The following is a 10,176-nucleotide window of genomic DNA, read 5'->3' as shown; positions in this document are numbered from 1 at the left end:
TTTAATATTTGGATTTAACTATTTAAAATATCTCGAAATTGAGAGATATTGTTGTAGATGTGCAACAAAAGTGACCCTCAAAAATTCACCAGTTTTTTAAACATTGTTTGAAGCTAACTGTGACAAAATGTTGCTTTTTATTTTCAGCGTGAGCCACTTTCCAAACAACACCCCATAATAACCCGTGTGGTATGTGCTTGTTTACAGTATTAAGAAAGAACATATCATTAAACCTTTCCTTTCTCACTGACTCACATTTACACACGTAGACAGGCTGGTTGTTACTGTGAAGAGAAATAAACAATATTTCTATTAAGCAATAAAGCACTCAAGGTAATAAGATTGTCTATCCTCTACAATAACGCTCCATCAACATGACGTTTATTGGTGAAAAAATGCCAATGCTGCCATTCATTATGATACCATTGCAGCAATTTAACAGTGTGGAAGATTCACACTTGCAATTAATGACCAACATTAAATTATTCTCCATGTTCTTTGCAGTGTGATGAAGAGCTTCTCTACAAACAGGACTTCCTCAGAAATGAATAGAATTGGACTTCACTGATTTAATATGTTGCATAGTCAGCTAGTATTAGAGATAAATATACAGGAACATAGACAAGGCCTTCAAATTAAGTTAACATGCAGAAATCAACTGCGAGAGCTTTGTAATTTTAGTTTATATCTAATTATTTTGGTACATATTACCTAAAACTAATGGAGCACAGCGTAAATTCTTTCGGAAAGGCTTCTAATTTCATTCACTTTTTTCTCTCTTCTAAACTGAACCGCTGATAGAAGCGTTCACTTTTATTTTTAACCAATCAGAAGCGGTCATGAATTTCACGAGCCAATCACAGCATGACATCCCTGTTTTAAACCTGTCTCTTTCTGCTGCTCAGTGGTGATTTTAGGCTAAGAGCACAACCCTCCTCCTCCTCCTCCCCTTGCTCCTCCGCTCTTCATCATGCAGGGCTCCCGGGTCTTCCTCCTGCCGTCGGCTCCTCAGTTTGGTCTTCAGGCTCCTCACACCACCATCAGTGTATAGACTCCATCGGGGGATTATATTTGGGCTTTCCAACCCCTTTAAAAAAAACATTTCATTACAATGGAGTCTAATCTCCAAAGACTGTACATTTCATAATATGCATATGAACAATAACTCTTTGCATATCTGCAAGGAAGTCTCTCCTGATTGAAATACATCAACTGTTAATGAAATTACCCCCAAAACCTGCCACATATGAACTTGGTGCCTTAGGGAGAGTCTAAGTTCCTGGGACAGTTGCTCACTCTGCTCAGGTGCTAAGTCAGTCATGCATCAGTTTGTTGCTGAATACACAGCAGGCCTTACAGTAGCAGTCTTTTGCATGTTTTGACAGGGACTATAAATGTTTTACATAACTGCTAACTATTCTCTAAAGGATGCTGTTGTGAAATTGTGTTTTCCCAGTCCAGGAAGCCAGTGGTTTTCCATCCATTTTAAACTAAAGAATAATGTAATTTCCACAAAACTAGAGCAGACTTGGACATACAGTGGTGTGAAAAAGTGTTTGCCCCCTTCCTCATTTCCTGTTCCTTTGCATGTTTGTCACACTTAAGTGTTTCGGACATCAACCAATTAAACAATAGTCAGGACAACACAAGTAACACAAAATGCAATTTGAAATGAAGTGTTTTATTATTAAAGGTGAAAAAAAATCCAAACCATCATGGCCCTGTGTGAAAAAGTGATTTCCCCCTAAACCTAATAACTGGTTGGCCACCCTTAGCAGCAACAACTGCAACCAAGCGTTTGCGATAACTGCAATGGCTTTTACGCGTCCTGGAGGATTTTGGCCCCTCAATCTTTGCAGAATTGTCCTAATTCAGTCACATTAGAGGGTTTTCGAGCATGAACGCCTTCTAAGGTCATACCACAACATCTCAATAGGATTCAGGTCAGGACTTTGGCTAGGCCACTCCAAAGTCTTCATTTTGTTTTTCTTCAGCCTTCGGTGGTGGACTTGCTGGTGTGTTTAGGATCATTGTCCTGCTGCAGAACCAAGTTTGTTTCAGCTTGAGTACAAACAAATGGTCGGACACTCTCCTCAGATCTCTTGGTAGACCAGAATTCATAGTTCCTTTTATCACAGCAGTCTTCCAGGTCCTGAAGCAGCAAACACAGCCCCAGACCATCACACTACCACCACCTATTTTACTGTTGGTATAATGTTCTTTTTATGAAATGCAGTGTTCCTTCTACGCCAGATATACTTGGACACACACCTTCCAAAGGTTCCACTTTTGTCTCATCGGTCCACAGAATGTTGTCCCAAAAGTCTTGGGGATCATCAAGATGTGTTGTGGAGAATTGAGACGAGCTTTGATTTTCTTTTGCTCAGCAGTGGTTTTCTCCTTGGAACTCTGCCATGCAGGCCATTTTTGACCAGTCTTTTCCTGATGGTGGAGGCTGAACGCTGACCTTAACTGAGGCAAGTGAGGCCTGCAGTTCTTTGGACGTTGTTGTGGGGTCTTTTGTGACCTCTTGGATGAGTCTCGCTGCGCTCTTGGTAATTTTGGGCGGCCGGCCACTCCTGGGAAGGTTCACCACTGTTCCATGTCTTCGCCATTTGTGGATAATGGCTCTCACTGTGGTTTGCTGGATTCCCAAGCTTTGGAAATGGCTTTATAACCCTTTCCAGACTGATAGATCTCAATTACTTTCTTTCTCAATGGTTCCTGAATGTCTTTGGGTCTCGCATGATGTGTAGCTTTTAAGGATCTTCTGGTGACCTTACTGTGTCAAGCAGCTCCTATTTAAATGATGCCTTGATTGTGAACAGGTGTGGCAATAATCAGGCCTGGGTGTGGCTAGAGAAATTGAACTCAGGTGTGGACAACCACAGTTATAGTATGTTTTAACAAGGGGGGCAATCACTTTTTCACACAGGGCCATGATGGTTTGGATTTTTTTTCACCTTTAATAATAAACACCTTCATTTACAAATTGCATTTTGTGTTTACTTGTGTTGTCCTTGACTATTGTTTAAATTGGTTTGATGTTCCGAAACACTTAAGTGTGACAAACACGCAAAGGAACAGGAAATGAGGAAGGGGGCAAACACTTTTTCACTATACCTCCCTGACTCGCTGGTACCTTTTCTGAATCACGCAACATCTTCATTCAGCAAAGATGGCTGAGACATAGTCATAATCATGACAATCTTTTATACACCTTCTCTGATGAATTACCAGAGCGGACAGCTTTCTCGTCATTACTTAAAATTCCTAATGGGGGAGACACGCATTAAATAAAAGTATGTAGGCAAAGTATCATCGGGAAAATGTAAAGTTAAGTTTTAAAAGTGAAAGTACAGAAACTGGAAACGATCAAAACCGTTCTGTCAATACAGAAAGTGATCAATTGGCTCATCGTTTCAACTGGACTTGCAGACCTGTATATTATTGGGCAGTTTAATTTATAATAAAAATTGTGTGTTTTGTTTGCCAAAGCCTTCATTTGTCAAGTAACTAGTAGCCTAACTAAAACTCAGATTAATGTAAAAAGTACAATATTTCACTCTGAAATGTAGCGGAGTAGAAGTATAAAGTAGCATGACAAGAAAAGACTTGAGTAAAGTACTAGTAGGCTACCTCAACATTTGTACTTAAGTAGGCTACAGTACTTGAGTAAATGTACTTAATTACATTTCACCACTGTGACAATATGTTATAATAATTTAGGTGAAAATGTGTAAAATTTATAAGGCGAGGGAGAGGCATGATGCATCAAGCTTGTCTAAGAAAGGGAATAATTTCCCCAAAAATATTGAAGAAGGCCTAGGCTAGTACCTATTTCAGGCTTGGAAACTTGCTTAAAATGTTGAAACAAATGGAGCTTTATTTTGAAAATGAGGACGGAAGTGACTTTTGACACACTCCGTGGCTGGTACTTTTCTCATAGGAGGTGTACTAGTCACGCAGCGGCATCAGAGCGACGTCCACACAGCAGACACACACGACGCTCAGAAATCACCCGTCTTCACCCGGGTTCATCAGGGCTCACCCAAACCAGGACTACTATTTGTTTATGCAAAGATATTTCATGCCTACAAATATGCTGCTGTGTTCACACTTCGGAAGACGAAGAAGAGGCTAGCCTTAGAATAAACTACCCACAAGTTGAAGTCCACTCCGGAGGGGAGGAAAGGTAAGAACATTGTTGATTTAACATCACTTCCTTGTAAAAAAAAAAAGAGAAGAAATATGTTTGTATATATATATATATATATATATATATATATATATATATATATATATATATATATATTATTAATCTTAGTTAACAGCTCAGCTCCTTTTTCTTTATTTTTGTAACTTCTCTATTTGCTGAACGTTGCACAACATGTGTTTTTAATTGAATGAAATGGAAATATGTGCTGCATCTATCACAGCTGACACCACATTAATCATGACAATCTGACTTTTGAAAGTGGCTAGAGTTTATAATGGACACCTCAAGCAGGCTGCGCACCGGTTACTTCTACCCATGTAAACACATGTTAAATCTTAATTTCATTTACTTCATTATGTTCATTTACTGGATCTCACTGTTTTGTTCTGGCTTTTTAGTTCCTCAGTTGCATGCTTTCACTCCCCTTGATTTGGGGAGGTGTTTTTTTTTTTTTTTTAATATGTTGTATTTTATAGGGCTGCACAATTTTGAGTTTGCTTGCATACATGCAGTCATTAAAGTGTAGCCTACTCAGTTCTGCATTTCTGATGCTGTCAGTGCTCTGCTAGAATGCAAAAAATTGTTTGTTGAATTTAAAACAAACAATCTTTCAGTGAACAAATTGAAGATTGGATTAAATATAAACGGCACCACGAACAAAAGAATGACAGGTACCTTATCAAGTGCAGTGTTCTACTGATATTGTCTTGCAACTAACACAAACTAATGTGTGAGTGTCTTTTGCAATATATCGCTCCCTGTCGTGATGTGTGTATTGCGCCGGTTGATATTGCGATGACGATTTATTGTCATTTACTTTTGTGAGTCAGTTGAGATCCCTGCATGTCGGCCACAGGCCGGTCAGACATCAGGGTGAAAGGTCAATGTGCTGTTTGGTCTCTGTGAGTCCACCCCCTGTCATGAAATCCTCTTCTGCAAACATGGTCCACACCCTTCCGTTGGCACCCGGGGGTGTAAGAAAACTGCGAGATTAAGAGTTAACGTATCAGGAAATAATTCAAAATGCCTGTAAAGCTTTCCCAAAGTCAAAACGTATACTTGTCTTTTGACTGTACAAAAAAATTAGAGAAGATTGATAAGTTGATTTTGTCAATTGAGTCAATCTCTACTTCCCTGTGCCAATGTGCAGCTTTTCTTTGCCATACATCATTGTACAGTAAATATATTTTGGTTATGGACTTTTCGTCGGACAAAACGAGCAATATGAAGACTTCACCTCAAGCCTTGAGAAATTGTAATGAGCATTTTTTCAGCATTTCATAGACTAAACGATGACTCGTATAATGGATATAATAATTTGCCTATTAATCGATAATGAAATGAATCGTTAATTGCAGCCATACAAAAGGCAGTTGGGCTCAGATAGAAGTAGGTTGTGAGGTTCTTCCCCAAGAAATATTTGAGAATAAAAGACTTTATTTCCTGCATTCCAACACATTTTCAGGCACAAATTTATGGTCATAAGTCTTAATAATATTCTGATGCCAGGTAATAATTCAAAGTATTAAATATAGTGGAATATATAATGCGGTAAGGGAGCTGTCCACACTTGACCCCAAAGTCCAGTTCATTTGATTAGAATGCCAGGGCATAGCAGTAGGTTTTTTTCCCAAGCTGCTCATTTTGCTGCAAAAAATTCAGGAATGACACACATAAGGTAACTATCACTGACGTAGATTATTTGTAGAAGAGTTCTCACGTAAACACAATTTGAATTTGCTCTGCGAGTTACTCTGGCATCAAGTAATGCTGCTCATTAACTATGCCCTTGTAGCTGAGCTGCACCAATCACATCGGTGTATCCGATGTAGGCGGGGCCAGGAGCGAGGTAAACAGATAACGACAGTTTAATCTACCGGTTAGCTCCGCTGGTAGCTAAGAGCATGGGGCTCTGGATACGTCACCCCGTGTGTTGTTGTGATTGGTCGTAATGTTATCCAATTACGTGCAGTGAGATTTTCAAAGGCACGCTTAGTGCCGCCCCTTAAGATGGGGCAACTTTTATCTCAATGCCAGACCCTTAATCCTTTCCCATTTGGGTCTGGATTTCCAGGCTAGCTAATTTGTCCAATAATGCAGTTGTGTTATCAAAATGTTTTCTATTTTGAAATACATTCTATTGATCAATCAATTGTCAGTAATATTGAATATACAGTAGTAGTGTACAGACCACCCCTACAGTTTGGTATGCATGAGAACGGCGGATTGATTGCAAATTGGACCATCATAGTGTAAAATAATGTTTATGTTATGTGAACGGGCTCAGCAGAGAGATGGAGCGGTCCGCCGTTGCCGCCGCTGCAGCTTGTTTCAGGGAGGCAATGCGCTCAAAACGGTGGTTTTCATGCGTACCATCATAAGGCTTGTGTCAGGTGTTAAAACCAACAGAACCAAAACACAGGAACTGGACTTCTATTTTAAGCGACTAAAAGATGTTTTCACAGGTCTTACGGAACTGTCTCAATTTAACACTGATAGAAGACCTTCTCCGCCGGTCTCTAGGGCAGCATGGCCGTTGGGAGAGTGTGTCCATTGTCCGCGCCATTTCCACGCCACCCATTCACTTCTATGGGAGCAGCCGTGCATTGCTTTGTGGGTTAGGGTCGTGGGGACTCGACGTCTCTCAAAAGCTGACAAAAAACGTCTAAAGTGGCTGTTCTCGATCTGAAATTAAAACAGATTCAGCAACTGCATTGCCTATTTCTCGCTTAAAAAGTTTTCAGAAACACGTTTTGATCCCAAACGAGCCGCCATTATGGTCTGTTTAGAATAAGGGAGCAGAAAGACCTACGTGATGCGCTCGTCCAATTGGGGGCAGCCATGGTTGTAGGAGGATGTAGACTGTTTTCTCTGCTTGTCATTGGTCATTTTAGGGAAACTGGGGGCAAGCCAACGAGTGTGCAATGCTGGGAAGTGGGCGATCCCTTCCGTGAAAAACAACGCGTACATGGACATGTGATCTCATTCACAGCGGAGCGTTCAGGTCCTGTCAAATCAGCGGCAGCCGCATGTGTACAGTGTATAGGCTAGTGGCTGTGGAGGGAGGCTGGCTGCTGAAAGTCACACGGTTTGGTGCTTGTGGTTTTCCTTTGGCGCTGGCTAAAAACCTCATTTGGGGGCACCAAAACCTTCTCTACGCAGGAGAAAACTCTGCAGGTATTTTGTACCGTTAAATTAGGCTGTTTATATTTTTAGACTTTTACGTCTGTGACATTTTCAATGCAGGACTGTTACTTGAAATGCAGTATTTTTTTTATTGCAGTAAAGTTCATGTTAAAAGTAAAGGATCTCAGTGTTGCTCTACTGGTAAAACATGTTTCAAAGATGGAAAACAACAGCGTGATTGTTCCAGAAAAAGGAACCAAATGAACAGTTTTAGCTGCTTCTCAACTTTACTTCTTCTCTGATTCAGAATAACGTTTACGCCTTGGCATTCCGTTCACAGACAAAATGAGATAAACACCTCTACAGTTAAAATAGTGAAATTTGCGCACTTGCATTTGACAGTGCAAATGCAACACTGCAACTGATACTTATTACAAGTGAAATTATCAATTAGATTTTTTTTAAAAATGGCATCAAGGTGATATGATGGCATGATATGAACGTTTGTGTCATCAAACATACCTCCAAAGCCTTTTATATACACTCAAAGATAAACTAATCAACTTTCTCACATCAACAGTCTACAGAACACATTAATGGCAATAATTTGTAATCCATTAATTGTTTATTTAGTTGTTATGATTAAAAAAAGATATTGACAAATTCACTGGTTCAGCTTCTCAAATGGGAATATTTGCTGGTTGTCATCTATATCAGTGTACTGAATATCTTAACAGAAATGACAAAATTGGACCTTTTGAAGACAAAAAATTGTTAAATCTAGAAAATAATTAGCTGATTAATTGTTGAAAGTCAAAGTTGGTCATTGAAACAAGCCATTTCAGAGACTTTTTGACCAATAAAAGTATTGTTAATAGAGAAAATAATTGGTACATTAATCCATATTTAAAATAATAATAATAATGAGCGTCGTCTACTGCATGTTAGTAATTAGCATGTCATATTTGTCTATAAAATAAATCAACAATATATTAAATGCAAGTCAAGCACAATAAGTCTTTTAAGGAGAGTCAAACGCAGGAAAAGGACTTGTTACATTCTTTTGTGGTTACATGGTAGAACCATTACTGTCAATGAATCCAAAATGGCGTCCTGTCCAGCTTGCTTTACTTCTCAAAGAGTTCTTTTGTTGCTGTTATCATGTAGGTCATTGTTACATCAATCATTATATGTTGACTGAAGCAGGAAAGGCATGAGTTACAAATTAAAGAGGAGTTTTGTGTTCATAAAATCATGCAGGAACAGCTTGCTGTGCTGAAATTGGTGCCTACTTGATTTCCCCTTTTATTTATTTCTGCATTTTAACACATAGTCAGCAGTTGAGACCTGACTGAGAACTAAGCGGTTTCATGTCATGAAATTGTGAACAAGGTATTTATCAATACCTTAAAACCACTTTTCATATCAAGATTAAAGCGCGCATATTATGCTCATTTTCAGGTTCATAATTGTATTTTGAGGTTGAACCAAAATAGGTTTACATGGTTTCATTTTTAAAAAACACCATATTTTTGTTGGACCACACATTGGTGCAGATCCTGTTTTCACCCTGTGTGTTTAGGTCTCTGTTTTAGCTACAGAGTGACACATCCAACTTCTATACTATCTTTGTTGGGAGTTGCACATGGTAAGATCACATCAGCTAGATAACTCTTTCTCCAACTGCGGTCAGTACAAGGCAGGATTAGCTGGGAGACTTCTTCTAAACGAGGGGCTCTTGTGGAATACCTGCAGAACAGGGACATGGAAGAAGTACTTTTGGAGATCATGGTGAACTAGTGTGTGTTGTAGCAGTGTTTTGCCATTTAAAACAAACTAGTATAATAGTGCTAGCATTCTACGGTTAGCTACCTTTCTCGGCTAGTAATACAGAAAGCAGATTTTGAACAGCTCACCCAGAGACTGAAGGCAGAGGACATTCAGAAACCTGTATCTCACTCAAAACAGCATGGAAGGGTTTATTTTCGAAGTTTGTATGTGTGTAGAAGCACCAGAGACACAAAATAACATCCCAAATTCCAGAAAAAGTGATTTTTCTTTTTTTAAATAATATGGGCACATTAAGGTGAGACAATTTGTTATGCTTTATTAGACCATGAAAGAACCAAAAAATGACTTGATGACTCTCTTTCTTATGTTTGAACAACAACACATACAATTTAAAAGTTTGGTTCTGTCAGTCAGAGTGTATGATCACAATTGTGTAAGACCTAACTTTTTTAAACAATTGAACTGTCGAAGTTTAGGTCACTTTGACCAAGTGTTTTGTTTGTAGTAGCTACTGCAGCTTGGAGTGGTAGAAGCTGCATTTTAACCATTTACATAGCATTACTTTTAGCTACTTATTTCAAACATTTAGGCCTATCTATTACTTTAGTAGGATATTTAAAAAAAAAAACATTTTTATAAACTAATTCAAAAGTAATCTCCCTCAATCATCACTTATGACCCAGAAATGTGTGGCGGCTAGATTGCTAGTTACTGTCATTTGAGAGTAATTAGTTATATTACAATATTACTGTCTCCTCTTTATCCACTTTAATAAATCATAGATTATTCATACTATTTTGTTAATTCATATGAATATGCAAAGTAACTAAAGCTATAAAAAGTAGAGACAAAACATTAATTCCCGACATGTTAATATCTGTCAGCAGTTCGGATACACTGCTGTCCGCGCTGACGTACCGTCACCTGTTGGGACACAGATGTTGTCCTTACCATCTCTGGTTATGGCTCTGACCACGGGAACATCGACGGGACAGCTGGCTTCAACGGAGCCTAATAACTCCTGAAAATAATATCCATCT

At 38.8% G+C, this 10,176-nt stretch overlaps 2 protein-coding genes across 2 annotated transcripts in view; one reads left to right on the top strand and one right to left on the bottom strand.

The window, feature by feature from the left end:
• radil2a (Ras association and DIL domains 2a) overlaps positions 1-8,121 on the bottom strand; it is a 55,439-nt gene extending 47,318 nt beyond the window's left edge. The window contains exon 1 of the mRNA XM_032537044.1: positions 8,111-8,121. The gene's annotated coding sequence lies outside the window, so the exon portion shown is untranslated. The remainder of the gene's footprint in view (positions 1-8,110) is intronic.
• Positions 3,936-10,176, top strand: part of grap2a (GRB2 related adaptor protein 2a) — a 23,477-nt gene continuing 17,236 nt past the window's right edge. Inside the window, exon 1 of the mRNA XM_032537074.1 lies at positions 3,936-4,195. The gene's annotated coding sequence lies outside the window, so the exon portion shown is untranslated. The remainder of the gene's footprint in view (positions 4,196-10,176) is intronic.

This window comes from Etheostoma spectabile, chromosome 15 (genome assembly GCF_008692095.1).
Source record: "Etheostoma spectabile isolate EspeVRDwgs_2016 chromosome 15, UIUC_Espe_1.0, whole genome shotgun sequence".
Classification (NCBI taxonomy): domain Eukaryota; kingdom Metazoa; phylum Chordata; class Actinopteri; order Perciformes; family Percidae; genus Etheostoma; species Etheostoma spectabile.
This window is presented reverse-complemented; position numbering and strand designations above follow the sequence as displayed.